Source organism: Dermochelys coriacea, chromosome 9 (genome assembly GCF_009764565.3).
Source record: "Dermochelys coriacea isolate rDerCor1 chromosome 9, rDerCor1.pri.v4, whole genome shotgun sequence".
Lineage (NCBI taxonomy): Eukaryota > Metazoa > Chordata > Testudines > Dermochelyidae > Dermochelys > Dermochelys coriacea.
Genome location: NC_050076.1, coordinates 24,335,756 through 24,351,779, shown reverse-complemented (window position 1 = coordinate 24,351,779; position 16,024 = coordinate 24,335,756). Strand labels below are relative to the sequence as shown.

Genomic DNA, 16,024 nt, shown 5'->3' with positions numbered 1-16,024 from the left:
ATCTCTTATCTGGGGCTCCCAAACACACATTACTTAAACCTCACAATGTCCCTGTGAGGTCAATAACTGTTACTGTGCCCTTTCCACAAGTGGATGAAAGCTAAGGGATTTGTCCATACTCTCACACTTAGTGACATAGCCTGGGACAGAACCAGTGTGTGTTCATACTCCTGCCCTAACCAACAGACAACCTATTCCATCTCATAACGATAGTTACTTTTTACCTCTGTATTATAGATAAATATTTATAAATATTTGTGTGACATTCATGTTAGACAATTTATTACCAAAATACACTTTTCCTTGTAAAGCACCTGCACAATGAATACAGATGAACAAATTTGGGTTAAAGTTTCCACATCCAGAGACTAGGACTTTACTATCCAGATGTCTAATGTCCCACATAATTCATCTCAGGATCTGGAGTTTGCTGCAACTTCAGCTCTGTCCTCTATTAGTTTTAGACCTATGTAGCTATCAGATTGCTTACGACTTCCATATTTGGCTATGCTTCTGAAAAAGATTAGTTGAGGAATTCTGTGACTTCCCAACTGAGCTGTACATATACTATATAGAATACTTAACCCAGTCCTATCACTGTGATGCTTTGAAAAGCACAATTAATCAAAAGGTATCTAGGGTATAATTCCTACTGACGTCAGTGGCATTACTGCAGAGATACGTTTGATCAAAATCTGTTCTCACTCACAGCTCTTCAATTTAAGTTTAGTCATGATCATCCAGATCAAGTCAGTGTATTTGCATCTGTGTACATGGTAGTAACTGAGGGTAGGCTCTGGCTGCTTAATAGGATATTTTACTCTAAATGTACCTATTAGGTTAGGCAGCAGGTGATGCTTATAAGATAATGTAGAAGGGTCTAAAATAAATCAGTTGCAGATATGCATAGCACAGCGACAAAGTTTTGCATTCCCATTTTAATAAGATACATACACACCTGAGCAAAAGCTTCTTTTATCACCAATATAAAGTAGGTGAACTGAAGCACTGGGAGAAATGTGTTTCTGTTCTGTATTCATTTACAGAAAGTACATCCAAGGATATCATGCGCACAACACAGAGGAATCACTGATTGTGCTGTGAGGGGCAGTGGGAGCAGGAAGCAGGGATATTCCATGCTCATGGCAGAAGTGATCTTCATGGCAGAACTGCCTAGTCCAACATGTAGGACGTAAGAGAGTGAGTCAGGGGATGGATGGCTGTCTATTACTATGAGGTTCCTACAAACATGTGCAGTGAGTGTGCAGAAGACTCAGCCTCTCTTCCAGTGCCTGGACTGGAAAAGAATCTGTGGAGAAGATGAAGGGCTGCCTCTGCCCTGCCCCTGGAGGTGGAGGTGAATACCGTTTTCTCAGTTCTTAGGTTGTTCCAAACAATTCACTCTGGCTTTGCACAGATGAGTTTGTCCCTAAACTGCATGTTATTAGTGAGATACAACAATACATATGTAATCCTCATCAACAAAAGGTAATTGTTTTGAAGCAATTTGCCTAACCTTTAACAAATCAGTCACGCCAAATGCTGTAATTCAGGATCGGCATAACTTTCTTCTGATGTTATTTAAAGCAATGAAGTGTTAATACAGCAAGGATGGCTCTGCATCTCTTTAAGATAATTGGCCAAAAATGTGTAATGGAAAAAAGGGAAAAAGTAATGAATTTCCTTGATATTATATCTTAGGTTTTAAAACCCCTGAAACTGGTTTATACTAGAACTAGTTTAACACTATAAAACTAATTGTCACTTCTAAAAATACAAAGGAAGTTTTTAGCAATTTGAACTAACTTCCATCTCTCTTAATAACCTACCCCAGCTGACCTAAATCAAAGTTTATGGAAACACCAACTCAACCTTTAGATTAGTGACTCTACAGACACCTCTATACTAAATGGATTCTTAAAAGCTGTTACTGTGAAAAAACCCAGATGATTCAAAGCAGAGACTGACTTATCTTATGGCTATTTTAAGAACACTGGCTCAAGGCATTGGAGGATAGATAAGTTAATATATACTTGAGACAAGATTGTTTAAGATTCCATGTACTTGCTATTAGGCCAAAAGACACTGCATTGGGAGGGAGGGGAAAGGTCAGGGACAAGACAACATGACATAGGGTATGTCCTCACTGCAGAATTAGTTTGGTGATCCGCACTGGGGTGTAAGTGCCCAGGTTGGTCTAACATGGTTATGAGCCACCACCCTGCAAACTCACTCCACTACTGCTACTGCACTGCTGCACTCACTGATGTAAGGTGCTCGGACATCTGGGGTGATGTCTGGGGGACTTCTGGTGTTCATAGAATCATAGAATATCAGGGTTGGAAGGGACCCCAGAAGGTCATCTAGTCCAACCCCCTGCTCAAAGCAGGACCAAGTCCCAGTTAAATCATCCCAGCCAGGGCTTTGTCAAGCCTGACCTTAAAAACCTCTAAGGAAGGAGATTCTACCACCTCCCTAGGTAACGCATTCCAGTGTTTCACCACCCTCTTAGTGAAAAAGTTTTTCCTAATATCCAATCTAAACCTCCCCCATTGCAACTTGAGACCATTACTCCTCGTTCTGTCATCTGCTACCATTGAGAACAGTCTAGAGCCATCCTCTTTGAAACCCCCTTTCAGGTAGTTGAAAGCAGCTATCAAATCCCCCCTCATTCTTCTCTTCTGCAGACTAAACAATCCCAGCTCCCTCAGCCTCTCCTCATAAGTCATGTGCTCTAGACCCCTAATCATTTTCGTTGCCCTTCGTTGTACTCTTTCCAATTTATCCACATCCTTCCTGTAGTGTGGGGCCCAAAACTGGACACAGTACTCCAGATGAGGCCTCACCAGTGTCGAATAGAGGGGAACGATCACGTCCCTCGATCTGCTCGCTATGCCCCTACTTATACAACCCAAAATGCCATTGGCCTTCTTGGCAACAAGGGCACACTGCTGACTCATATCCAGCTTCTCGTCCACTGTCACCCCTAGGTCCTTTTCCGCAGAACTGCTGCCGAGCCATTCGGTCCCTAGTCTGTAGCGGTGCATTGGATTCTTCCATCCTAAGTGCAGGACCCTGCATTTATCCTTATTGAACCTCATTAGATTTCTTTTGGCCCAATCCTCCAATTTGTCTAGGTCCTTCTGTATCCTATCCCTCCCCTCCAGCGTATCTACCACTCCTCCCAGTTTAGTATCATCCGCAAATTTGCTGAGAGTGCAATCCACACCATCCTCCAGATCATTTATGAAGATATTGAACAAAACGGGCCCCAGGACCGACCCCTGGGGCACTCCACTTGACACCGGCTGCCAACTAGACATGGAGCCATTGATCACTACCCGTTGAGCCCGACAATCTAGCCAGCTTTCTACCCACCTTATAGTGCATTCATCCAGCCCATACTTCCTTAACTTGCTGACAAGAATGCTGTGGGAGACCGTGTCAAAAGCTTTGCTAAAGTCAAGAAACAATACATCCACTGCTTTCCCTTCATCCACAGAACCAGTAATCTCATCATAAAAGGCGATTAGATTAGTCAGGCATGACCTTCCCTTGGTGAATCCATGCTGACTGTTCCTGATCACTTTCCTCTCCTCTAAGTGCTTCAGGATTGATTCTTTGAGGACCTGCTCCATGATTTTTCCAGGGACTGAGGTGAGGCTGACCGGCCTGTAGTTCCCAGGATCCTCCTTCTTCCCTTTTTTAAAGATGGGCACTACATTAGCCTTTTTCCAGTCATCCGGGACTTCCCCCGTTCGCCACGAGTTTTCAAAGATAATGGCCAAGGGCTCTGCAATCACAGCCGCCAATTCCTTCAGCACTCTCGGATGCAATTCGTCCGGCCCCATGGACTTGTGCACGTCCAGCTTTTCTAAATAGTCCCTAACCACCTCTATCTCTACAGAGGGCTGGCCATCTCTTCCCCATTTTGTGTTGCCCAGCACAGCAGTCTGGGAGCTGACCTTGTTAGTGAAAACAGAGGCAAAAAAAGCATTGAGTACATTAGCTTTTTCCACATCCTCTGTCACTAGCTTGCCTCCCTCATTCAGTAAGGGGCCCACACTTTCCTTGGCTTTCTTCTTGTTGCCAACATACCTGAAGAAACCCTTCTTGTTACTCTTGACATCTCTTGCTAGCTGCAGCTCCAGGTGCGATTTGGCCCTCCTGATATCTTTCCTACATGCCCGTGTTCTTAGTGCTACAGTAAGATGAGCCTGCTCGGTGATTCTTTCCCCATGAATTGAGAACTTGTCTGCCTTTGGGGCACATAGGAATTGTGGGAAGGTTTTAGAGGACAGCACTCAAGGGATTTAGCCTGCATCCACACAGCAACATGAGCAGGTTACCAGCCCAAGTGTAAGCAGCACTCAGACTTAACCTATATGCCAGACTGGACAGGTAGTTCCAGTGTAAGCAGCACCACACTTAGGTGAGAGGTTGTGTGTGTGGATGGAAGCTGGAGTGAGGGGCAACACCCAAATAAAAGCCTGAGTGAACCCTGCAGTGAGGACAATCCCATAATTCCTATTCATTTTACAAGGAGCTTATACATATATAATTTTACTGGTGAGTATTTTATGCATTAGACTGAACAGCTGGATGGCTGTCAGTTATGTCACGTTCATATTAATAACCTCCCCCTCAAATTTAAGAGTATGGGACCCTTTCTTCTGCATAGAGGCATAGTCATATACGTAAAGGATTTTGGGTCAAACAGCTACACCAAAAAAAGGTAGGAATAATGGATTTAACACCATGCAAAACACGTATGCAGAGACAATGGAAAATACAAATAATTGATGAACCACAACTACAACAAAGGATATCAAAGGGAATAATTAAAGACCTAACCCAAGTCCCACTGAAGCAAATGGGGAAACTCTCCATTGACTTTAATAGGGATCAGGTTGTAAATATATCTCATAACTCAGTGCAACAGGAAAGCTACATTAAGCCAGGCCCACTAACCCCAGTGAAAAAAATATTTCACCACATCTGTCTGAAGTTCTCAAACTGTTAGCAAAGCAATAACCATCATTGTGTTTTTGCAAGACACAGGAGCAGATATATTAGAGTTAACATAATTAATCATTCAGTGACTGGGCTAGGGGGAAAAAAAAGCAAAATAAAAGTTAGCAATGTAAGGTAATTAGAGTCACTGCTTGATATTTAGCTCAGTTTAACTGATCATTGGATTAGGGAGAATATTAGACCCTGATCTTGCAAACACCTATGTATGTGCATAACTTTGTGTTACTAGTCCCACTAGTTTAACTTTACTGTGATGAGTAAATTTCATTTATGCACATACATAAGTGTTTGCAGGATCAAGTCTTTAACAAGGAAACAGAAGCAACCATAAGTAGTGAAATTTTCCAAAACTTCAGTTTTAAACCATTTTCCCCTTCACTGCTTTCCTTTACCCATCTCATTTTTGTTTTGAAGATGGAAACAATAGAATATATTTTTCAAAAAGAATAAAGGGAAAAGGGCATTTTTAAATGTCATTCTCAAGAGAAACCCTTTGTTCTTCAACTTGATTCTGAGCACTAGCAGTTTCAGTTTGGCAGATTATTGTGTGTTGTCACAACTGAGGCAGAGATTTTCACCTCCAGTATACTCACCTGAAATGTTCCTGGATAAGATATGGTTATATTGGTATGCAGAAGGGCAAACTCAGCTTTTAGTGTAGTAAACTTGGTTCTCTGAATATGAATGGCAAAAGCCACATTTGGAAACATATGGATCTGTTTAGCCTTATAATGCTTTTTCCTCCTCCCCTGCCCCCAAACCTCGTTATATTGAAAAGTCTGTCAGTTGCATACCAAGTGGAAACAGGCAGTGATAAGGCATCTTTGTTGCAGGGTCACATCTTCAAAGCTGAAGAATGTTTATCTGATTTCTATTTATAATGATGAACCAGGTCAAAAGAGCATCTACCCAAAGCCAGTGAGGACTCATTGCTGATGGGGAGAGAGAGAGAAGCAGGGCTCTGGATCCAGAGGCCTAGGGTTGGTTTGCATCCTAGACTGGGAGAGTCTACTGTTCTTTGTTGTTGCTGCTTACAGTAACTTGTTTGGACTCCCTTTGAAGAACATCCTTGCTGACTGTGTTTTCTTTCTTCTGATTACAGTCCGATTCCCTTCCTGTCCCTCTCCTAAAGGAAGCAAGAGCTCTCAAAATTCCATAGCCTCTCCACACTCCCCTTTGCCCTGCAACAGACACCCTCCCCATCCTCCAAAGGGCTGCTGGACCCACCTTCCCTACTTTAAGCCCCAGGCCCTCTCCACTCTGGAATTGATGCCAATTCCTCCCTAACTCCTGTCTTACCTTTCAGTGAAGCCTGCTTTACCCTATCTGGTCCATGAGCCAAGGGAGGGGTCAAGAACAAGCAGCAGGAGCAAGCCGGTTATCCCAGCCATGCTGGCTGGGGGAGAAATATAGTTCCAGTCAGTGGAGAGGCTGGTTGCATCAGTACTGGCTCCTCCTAAGAGTCCAGATCTAACTCACCTCCCATCAGCCAGAATTCCTGTTTCCTTTGCAGCACAGTGCCCCAAACCCCTCACAGGGAATTAGCCCTTTGCCAGGCAAGATCCACCTAGAGATTAGTTAATTTCCTATGCTTAAATTAATGCTTCCAATTACTGTACTAGAATGAAAATACACTTGATTTGCTAGTTTTCACTATGATCACACATCTGTGCAGGCTGCAGGCAGGAGTGTGTTAATGCTCCTATTACAATCCTTGCAGAGCTGGGATTCCACTAGAAACCTGACAACCACAATCAATGCCCACAACAAAGCCATTCTGTATATTAACACTTCAATTTTTACAATGCATACATTTTTAGATTTTGGATGAGTCTGGGACTTAATACTAGTCCCAAATAATATGATGCCAACTAATACATTTTGGCATAGCCAGAAATATGTCTAGAAACATTGGCCTGTGTCTCTCTAACTTTGTGGTCATAGTGAATTAGCAGAGGCCCCCCATGTGTTCTAAATCAATGTTTGGCTTATGGCATGTTTAAAATTTATCAAAAAAGAGTGCAGAGGCAAACACTGCAGGGGAACTGTGATCTTTTCCATCTAGTCTGTCATATGGTACCAATTATCTCTCAATTCAGCATAAAACATAACCCTCAGATTTAGGTTCAGAGCACTGCAAACTAGATTTCCCCCCCACACACACACTAAGGAATTTCTGTCATAAATCCTATACAATTTTTGCTGTTTATATTTTATCCTGTAGAACTACCAAGAATCAGAAATGACTTACAACTGGTACAGCATATACAGAATGTTATAATATTTTCATATTTTTGTTGAATAGCATTATATTTCCAATCTGATTTTGAAGTTAAGTCAATACCAAGCTTGCCTTTAAATGATACATTAGAACTCCAAGCTCTGACTGTGGAAAAAAAAAATTTAACCGCTGGCCAGAGATGTGCAGATTCTAAAATGTTCTCCATATACAGGCACTCAAATGTTTTCTTTCTGATGGGTCACCTGCCACACAAATTACCTGTAATAATTTGGGATGTGGGTATTAGAGGTAGTATTATATCAATTATCTGAAATGGCAGTAATGCAAGAGAGGAAACTTTGTCCTTCCTTCACCAATTGCAAACACACAACTGCAGGTGTATGGGTATAGCAAGGAGTTGTTAGGCACAGCAGAGAGAGCATGAGGAGAAAAAAAAAAAAAAGATGGCTTGGAATGTGGAGCATCTGGTACTGGCCAATTTCAAAGACAGGGCATGCACTAGATGGATTGCTAGTCTGATCTACTAAGGCAATTCCTATGTTCCTATGACACAAAGGTATAGAATAAGGGTGATGGTAATGGCATAAATAAGGGGACTAATATCAGAGATGCAATCATCCTAAGTGGTAACCTGTGAGACTAACCAATAAGCCCCATCGATGGCTGAGAGTCTTGCACTGGGACTGGAGGAACAGTCAATGCTAAATTCTCTAAAAAGAAATAAAGGTAGTTTCAACTCTAAGCTAATTTGCTGTAGTCCTCATTGAATTTCCTCTGAAAGTCCATGACACTGAAGACAATGATAACATTTCCTGCTGGTATAGCACCTTTAACCTAGGGATCTCAAAGTGCTTTACTACACTCATTACCCCAATTTTTCCTAGATGGGTAAATGGAGACACAGAGTGTTAGAGTGGTTAAGTGATCTTTCAAAGGGTACACAGTAGGGTCAGTGAATAGTCTGTGAACCATACACAGGAGTCAATGTTGAGTATCCTGTTCTTAATCGCTCGACTTACAGAGAAACTGAGGTGGCTGGAAATTCTAGCTAACATAAACTTAAACTTAATAAAGGGACTGGGGAGTACTCAGGAAGTTATAGACCAGGGAATCTGGCCTTTGAGGTAAGCAAGATCCTTGAACACTGATAATATACAAGATCACAAAGCATCTGGAGAAGTACGAGCTGCTGAAAACTACTTTGCTTTGTTTAATAAAGGGTAAAATGGTGTGATAAATATGGTGAAAATTTTCAAAGAAAAATTCAGAGGGTTAAATAAGGGTGAAGTGATGGACACAATATACAGGAATGTCTAAAAGGCATATAAGGTATGGAAAAGAAAAACATGGGTAAACTGGTTCAACTTAAACAACAACTGAACCAAATATTCAACCCCAAATGGAAGCAAACCCAAATCAATTAATTTTGTAGGTTTCAGATGACTTCCTTCTGACACTACACCAAAATATGAAGCTTAGCTTCAAATATTCACTCATGCCAACACATCAACGTTGTTCTATTTTGACCTTAGGCACTTGCAACCATACCCTGAACTTGACCATGGTCTCTGGGCCTCTCCACAATCAATGCAGCCATCCATCTTCATTTCACATCAAAGTTCCCCTCAATGAAATTTCAGGCTGATGTAGTTAAGGCACATCCATTTCATAACCTACAGTACACAAGGTTACTGAAGTGGCCAGCCTCATGTCCAGCTACCTTTGACTGCCCTAACCTGATGGATCAGGTACCTATTTTGCAGCTATGTGAATTGGAGGCGGCCTTTCAGTGTGAGATCAAGCAAGATGCAAACCCATGACCTTCTGGAGTGTAGTCAAGCACCTTAACCATTAGCCACCATACCTCCTATCCCTAGGATGTAAATCATTTGAACAGTTCAAAATCTGAACATTCTTTGGGTCTGAACACCTCAGAATGTACTGCACTCTACAAAACGTGATAACACAGCTGAGGAAAATGGTGATTGTTGTTTGTTTAATATATAGGAGCAGCTCCTCAGCTAGTGTAAACTGACAATATATAACAGCTGAGGATATGACCCCACAGTTTTAAACCTGAGTGTCCTTTTAAGACTGTGAAGTCCAATGTACAAATCATTACAGGGATTTTGAAATACCATATAAAGAAATATTACAATCCATAGAGACAGAGTACTACTACTAGCTGAGTGTATAAATCAATAAGGAGTCTGCAAAACACATGCTGTAAAGCACAAATACTGCTATGCAAAGACTAAAATACACACAGAGTATGTAAGCCAATTGTAAAGAAACTTGGTCAAAACACAAAACAGTGTAACAGAACAGAGAGAAATACATAATGTCAAGGGGTAGCCGTATTACTACTACTATTATAATGTCAAGTATCAGGGGGTAGCCGGGATCTATAAAAGCAGCAAAGAGTCCCATGGCACCTTATAGGCATCCAACAAGGTCGGTATTCACCCACGAAAGCTTACGCTCCTATAAGTCTGTTAGTCTATAAGGTGCCAAGGGACTCTTTGCCACGTGTATTGTGGCAGAGGTCTGACCTTGTCCCCAGGGGTCCTGCACTTCTAGGCAGTTAATGTTAGCCTCAGAGACTCACTGTGACCCTCCGTGTAGCTCTTCTCTCTATGGCCAGGATTACAGTCTACTGAGCCCTTTTCATCATAAGCCAGCAAAGAGGATGGTGATACAACTCCCCCAGTCTCTGTTGTCCCTATGGGCATATTCCTAAACAGTTTAGCTACCTGTTTTCCCCTCCCAGAAAGTGTTTTTCCAGTGGCAGGTTGGGGGGAAACCCAGGCCCACCCTCTACCCTGGGTTCTGGCCCAGGGACCCTAATGGTAGCAGCTGTTGGCAGCCAACCTTTCACTGCCAGAGTTACTACATTTCCCTAGGCCATTTCCCCACAGCTCTCCTGCTTCTCTCTCCTTCACCCTTACCTTAGAGCTCCCTTATTGATGGCTTGAGGATGTCTTCATTAACCAACTCTTCAACCTCACTTTCTCTCCCTTACTCTCCTAAGACTAACTAGAGTGAGCCCCTTTACAGTATCAGAAGGGCCTTAATTAGAGTCAGGTGTTCAAATTACCTTAATGGCCTCACCTGACTCTTTGTAGGTTAATTGGAGTCAGGTGTTCTCATTAGCCTGGAACAGCCCCTGCTCTGGTCACTCAGGGAACAAAAAGCTGCTTACCAGTGGCTAGGAGAGTTGCCTCTGATTTCTCTGCTGAACCCAACTGGCCTGGGTCTATCACAGTATATATAGTAAGTCAATCTATGTATTTATTTATGTCAGGATACAAAGAGAATGAATGATCAGCCACTTTCCATTATCCACATCCTTGCTAGGAAGAGTAACATAAAGTTAGAAACATGGGCCTGATTCTTTTCACACTAGTTTTAGACTGGTATAACACCACTAACTTCAATGGAGTTATTCCCATTTGACTGGCTTGAATAGAGTTAGACCCGCTGTTAAACTCACTAGAAGAAAGGTAGTTCAGAGAGGGGTTGATTGACATTTTCAAGGTGCTGAAAGGGGTAAAGAAGGTAGACATTTCCACAAACCCTTTAAACTGCTAAATACTAGAATATAAATTCTGCATTTGGATCCTCATATGGAATTCCCACTGACGTCAAGGTTATGCCATGCCTCTATACAGGAAAAGTATTTAGTGTTAGGACTTAAAGACACCAATTTTTTAAAAAAATAAGGAAAATGGCAGATGAAATGAAAATTGTGGCAAAGCTTTTTCATACAGATGATGAACTTCTAGGACACTTTACCTACAGCATCAGCAGAGGCAACTAGATTATTTACAAGCATGTGAGGTAGTGATGGCCAGCCAGGCCCTCACTTCTATAATTCAAAACTACAGCCTAGATAAAGAGAGTTTGCTAAGTGGTGATCTTCACCACTGCTTCTCTAAGACCTTCCCAAGAAGTTACTTCTGGACCCCCAGGAAGCTCTGTGCTCTACCAGGGAAATCTGATTTGTTGGGGTTGGGGAGAAATCATGTCAGCTCATGTCGAATGTGTTAAGGGATATACAGGAATAAAGCACTGTTGGAACAAATCCTTATGGGTTATGGGCACCTGCTGTCATTGTTGCTTCTGATACTTTTGAATGATGTGTTTCCAGCTTAAGTGAAAATTCAGGTGATCAGGTTTTGAAAGTACCAGACTGAGATTCCTGCCTTAAGATTTTGTAAGGGAAGGGAGTACACACTGGAGGGTTTAAGCAGCTGTGGAACGTCCAGTTAAGAGACCACTTGAAAGGATTTTGACCGCTGGGAAGTTGCAAAGTTGTAGGAGCTATGTGGTGGCAGGTATTGGTAAAGGTCACGGGTCACTAAATGGAGGGGATGGGATAGAGGAATATGTCCATTTCTCCTTCCCCCTGCTCTGAAAGACCTTGTCACTTTTGCTCATCCTGACTTTCTTCCTCCTTTCCCCTTCATCCTATTCTCCTGGCTTCCCACATGACTATGCCACTAATGTTCTTGCAGTGACCTCCAATATCCTCTTGACCACCCTACTGTTCATTTTGGGGCACAGCTGTTCTTGTGTCGACCTCAATGCACTACCTAAGGTATTTATGTGGCATCCATTACCATTCTTTCAGAGCACCTCCACAATCTCTAATGTACTTATCCTCACAACAATCCTGGGAAATAGGGAAGTACTATTTATCCCCATTTTACATATGGGAAACTGAGGCACAGAGAGGCCCACGATTTTACAGAAAGTCTGTGGCAGATTAAGATCTTGAACCCAGGTCTCAGGCTAGAGCCTTCACCACAACGCTAACTTTCCTCTGTCTAGCTGTCTGTCAGTATGCAAAGTGAATCTGGACACTACTGCATGAGGGATTCTGGGATTTTTCCAATCCAGAAAACAGCCTATATTCATACTGTGGTAGCACAGAAATTCACTGTTCATGAAGAGAGAAAGGTGTGCACAGCACAGAGACAGCTGATCTTTGAAGTCACCATTGCTGCAGTTGTGGTAAGAGAGGTGCAGTGGAGCTTGTTGAAAGGGGAGGGAAAATAGGTGGGCAGCTGCAAAGGGAAGGATGTAGCACTTCCATCTCTTCTCCCATGGGAGTGGCTGAAGGGTTTCCAAGGGTATCTGAAATGGATGGCTATCAGTAGCCAGATTTCCAGTCACCCAATCCTAGACAAAACCCATGGTTTCAGTAGAACAATCCAAGACACCAAGATATGGTCATCCTAGTGAAAAAACATCCCATTGACGAGCCTATCAGCCTTATGTGGCACAGAAGCAAGACAGCTCGCTTATACTCTATGCTCCTCCTTTTATTATAGTGTAATCAGAATCATTCATTCCTGGGTTATCCATATGCAGGGGTATCTACACACTGTGCGCATATCCATGTTCTTCAAGAAAGTACCATATGGGATATATTTTGCCCTAAGAAGTTTACACACATTTTATGTTGTGGTCAACAAAAACATAATTTAAATTCTGTATAACTGGAGTATTGTAGAGCCAGATGTTTCCACCCTCACAAACATCAAATAGTACCTTACTCCAGAAACAGCCACACTGAAATCAATGGGACTGTTCACAGCATATGGTATTATTATTTAGAGATTTTTAAGACCAGAAGGGACCATTAAATCATCTAATCTGACCTCCTGTCTAACAAAGGCCATAGAATTTAATCCAGTTACTCTGTTGAACCCAATAACTTGTTTTTGGCTAAAGCATATCTTCCAGAAAGGCATCCTGTCTTGATCTGAAGACATGAAGGAATGGAAAATCCTCCACCACCCTTAGTAGTTTGTTTCAATAGTTAATTACCTTCATTGTTAAAAATGTATGCCTTCTTTCTAATTCATCTTGAGTAAGGGTGACAGAATCCAGCCCATAATCTACTGTGTGCTACTTACATCTAATGATGTTCTTTGTTAATTTGTGTGTATAATATACATTAAAAGTTATATTTAAAAAGCTCAGGAAAGGACAAGACCCAAATCAAGTGTTGTTTTTTGGGAATTTGTTGTACTTTCCGTTATTTGTAACTTGTACTGCTTTGTTGAAATATCCTCCTCAGTGTTTCTTTCCCATTTTACATATTTAACACACCCCCACCCCAAATTCAACAAATTCCTGTTTTACTGACACAAAATCAACCAAAGATATGTTTTTAAAAAAAATCTGACTAATGCTCAAATAGCTTTATAGAGAGTAAAACACAGATGAATTTGAATGATCTCTTGTTATGACATGCAGAAATAATATAGGTCAAATAACTGCCAGATTTTGAACTGAGCAGTTTATGGAATATCTGAAATATTAAAAAGTTGTCCCCTGTGTAATGTGCATGAGTGAGTTTCTGTGAATGTATTTCGAATGAGTCACATAAGTCATCTATCTTATACATATGTCCTTACTCAACAAGTTTCTTCAAGAACTTTAGTTGATGATTTCCCAGGAAATTACAATAGTCTGAATGAATTGTGAAATAATGACTTGCTTAAAACATCACTATATAGGGCTTTTAATTAGTATGGCACTAAGAGGAAACTGAACAAAATGTTTTAAAAATATTCACTCTATTCAAAGAAGACATAGACTCGCATTTAATTCTGTAGGCAAACATACAAGTCAGATTGTTCACTCTCAAACTCCCATTGTCATTTACTGAAACAGTAAGACATACGAATAACTTTGACAATGAGAAGTGTTTCAAACAGCAAAGCTGGACTTTGGAGTATTTTTTCTCAAATTTCTGCAAAAAGACAAACTTGGCAAAAAGTGTCGTTCGCAGGTCAATACTGCTTTTCAACTCCGTGGCCACAGAATAAATAAAGACAGCTGGAAAGGCATCTGATGCACAAATGTCAGCGCACGAGACCTGCTTTGTGTCTTACTATGCAATGATATTTTAAGTGATCAGAAATGAAAGCTTATCAGATTTATTGACTGAACTGAGTCATTCAGCTATTTTTTACAATCTTTTAGCCTGACTATGACGCCTTACTTCAATAGGTGTATTGATCACCAGTGGGAGTAAGTGGGACTATTTACATGAGTAACTGCTCATCAATGGGAGTAAGAGGCTCACAATTAGAGCTGTAAACTCATGCAAAAAAAACAAACAAAAAAAACCCAATATTTTTCAGGGCACTAAAATTATTCAGTGAATTTGAACTTAATCCAGCTAATAGTTTTGGCAAACAAACAAACAAAAACTGAATTTTTTTTGAAGTCTTGAAATATTTTCAAAATGAGTTCTGTTGATATTTTGTTTAGATACAGTTGTTTTAACATGAAATTTCAATTCAAATTGACATTTGAAACATTTCATTCAGCCTGAATAAGGGGTTGGGGTTTTTTTGCAGCAAGAAAAAGGGAAGAAAAAAATCAGTTTGGGTCTGAAATGAACTGTTTGTTAGGGTCCCCCTCCCGCTCCAGGTTTGGCCACTGAACCGAAAAAATCAATTGTTCACTCAGCTCTATTCACAATCTGGCCTTTAAGAATTTTAATTTGAAAAGGAGTAATTCACCGAGACCAATCCTGCAGGGTAGGGAGCTTCCACCAGAACCTCACAGGATCAGGCCCTATATCATTATTGGCTATCAAGTGCTTGTAAACAATTATCTGTAGACCTGGCTTGACATGAATAATTGGACATAGCAAAGGCCTCACTTCTTGGAAGACAGGATTAGGGACGTAAATGATGAGAACACAATGTCCGTGCTAACTAAGATAGGCAAATGGGTCAATAAGCTGAGTGACAGAATGTCTGAACTAGTTAAGATAAGGGGAGGGAACATCCAGGGAACCATTTACAAAGAAAAAAATAATAATGGACAAGGTAAGTCCAGAATTCAAAGATGAGCTAAAGAGTAAGTCATGCATGGAAAGTCTGTGGACAGAACATGCAGTACAGGGATTGGTTCCTACAAAGTAACCAAATCAATCCAAAACGTGTGATGCAATGTATACTAAATGCAGTGGTATGTGTAAACATATATAAATGAAGAGTAACTATGCTGTGTAACTTTGGCTGTGTGATGTATTCTGCATTCACCCCCTATGTCTGAGTCATAAGAATATAAGAACAGCCATACTGAGTCACACCAAAGGTTCATCTAGCCCAGTAACCTGTCTTCTGACAGTGGCCAGTGCCAGGTGCTTCAGAGGGAATGAACAGAACAGGACAGGTAATCAAGTGATACATCCTCTGTCTCCCGTTCCCAGCTAGGGACACCATCCCTGCCCATCCCAACTAATTGCCATTGATGGACCTATCCTCCATGAATTTATCTAGTTCTCTGGTCCACTCACTGTTGCTTTGCTGTATGCCAAATAAAAATACCTGAGTGATAAAATGTGGAGTTGAACTGAGTATTTGGGAAGCCAAGTAGAAAGAGAACTTGGGGCGGAGGCTGGGGGAGGGGCATCCCAACACTATCCCAGTGACTCTGCATGATGAAACTGAGAATCATTATAGAGTTCTGAGGCAATGGTAAATAGGAACCCAATTCACATCCACTTTCCACTGACTTCTAGTGGGCTTTGAATCAGAGCATAGTGGAACAGAACATCTTTATTTGAGATTCTGGATCTGATTCTTTTCTGACCTACCCTGATGTAACTCTATAGCTACACTGGTTTACCCTGATGTAAGAAGAGAATCAAACCCTTAACATGAGCCCAATCCATCATTCTTTGCACAATATTACATTAACTTCAAAGGGAGTTTT

At 41.3% G+C, this 16,024-nt stretch overlaps 1 protein-coding gene across 5 annotated transcripts in view; it reads right to left on the bottom strand.

Annotated features, from left to right (window-relative positions):
• VEPH1 (ventricular zone expressed PH domain containing 1) overlaps positions 1 to 16,024 on the bottom strand; it is a 152,265-nt gene that overhangs the window by 50,422 nt on the left and 85,819 nt on the right. The gene's annotated exons all lie outside the window — the stretch shown is intronic.